Source organism: Gavialis gangeticus, unplaced genomic scaffold (genome assembly GCF_001723915.1).
Source record: "Gavialis gangeticus isolate Ggan-Ray unplaced genomic scaffold, GavGan_comp1, whole genome shotgun sequence".
NCBI classification, from domain to species: Eukaryota; Metazoa; Chordata; order Crocodylia; family Gavialidae; genus Gavialis; species Gavialis gangeticus.
In genome coordinates, this window is record NW_017729029.1 from 74,818,776 (window position 1) to 74,820,129 (window position 1,354).

The 1,354-nt window shown below is 52.2% G+C and overlaps 1 protein-coding gene across 1 annotated transcript in view; it reads right to left on the minus strand.

Annotated features, from left to right (window-relative positions):
• The window catches only part of LOC109300895 (histone PARylation factor 1), a 32,485-nt gene that overhangs the window by 13,325 nt on the left and 17,806 nt on the right, over positions 1–1,354 (minus strand). The window lies entirely within an intron of this gene.

Genomic DNA, 1,354 nt, shown 5'->3' on the forward strand with positions numbered 1-1,354 from the left:
GATACTACATTCAACCAGGTTCATCTTAAACCAGTTTTGAAACTGGTTTATGTGCATGGAACTCCTGTCCTGTTACAGGTTTAAACCAGTTTCTGATCACTTAAACTGATGTGTGTGCAACTTCTGTCCCTAGCCTATTTGGCTGACAGACCAAAGAGAATGTTCCTAATCTACATAGGCAGGTTAAGCAAGACAGTTGCTTAACTGTCCTGAAAGAACAGACTAGGAAAGTGACCAAGAACCATCAATACAAGGATAGCTGAAAAATAAATGAACAAATAAAGCATTGTGCTAGTGCAGCATGGACCATTTGCAGTAGGCATACCACAAATTAGCCTCACACTAAGTGCTACACTGATCCCCTTCCTCTGCCTCCTTCTGCTACTATGCTGCCTGTCCCTTCCCTGATCCGTTATGCCACATGCAGACACCTTGTGACTTACACCATGCGTGCTGTAGTTTGGCCACCCATGTGCTAGCAGTATATTTACTGAAGTGTATGGTGGACTGGCTATAATGGGCTGAAAGCCACAATGTAATGCACAAGTTCTGTCAAATTTACTCCCTGGCTATGAAAATTAGAGCAAATGAACTTCTCTCTAGGAGGAAACAAGTTAGGCTAAGAATTCTTAACACTCTGGTCCAGGGGCAAGCAAAATATGGCCTGGGAGCCGGATCTGGCTCATGAGGTGATTTCACCTGGTCTGCAGACAGGTGCCTACCAATTCACTGTATTCAACCTTGCCCCGGGCTGCCCCTGCTGTGCTTGCATGGGGCTGAGCACATGCTGCACTCCCACCCTCACTTGTGGGATGGCCCTGACCCCGGCCTCATAGGTAGGGAAGCGACAGCAGGCAGGCAAGGGAAGTGGTGGCAGCTGGGCAGGAGTGTGGGGCCTACACCAGCACCCCATGGCCAGCAGAGACCCAGGGCAGGGTGGCAGGAGCGCAGAGCCTGGGCTGGCAGGGGCATGGGTTCTGCCTGGCTCCATCGCGTGGGGCTCATATGAAGTTCCCGGGTTCTCTGCTGCATGCCTCTGGGGGGAGCCTTTCATGATGGAGCCAGAGGGCTGGTCCCACTCACTGCTATGCGTAGGTCATGAGGAATGGCAGGGAGCTCTGCACTATGGAACTGGGCCGGTTCCACCCCTCTCCCTGCCGCCCCAGCTGAGCCCCATGACCTCCACTGCCATTTTCATTGCACGGGGATCCTCCTGGCAGCATAAGGCTCAGGCATGTGAACCCCATGCAATGAGCCAGTGGTCCAGCCATGTACAGTCTGAAGCTCTCTGGGATTACATACTGCCAGGGGCTATGCGCAATACAGGGGTTGGTTGGTTTGTTTGTAGGCCCCC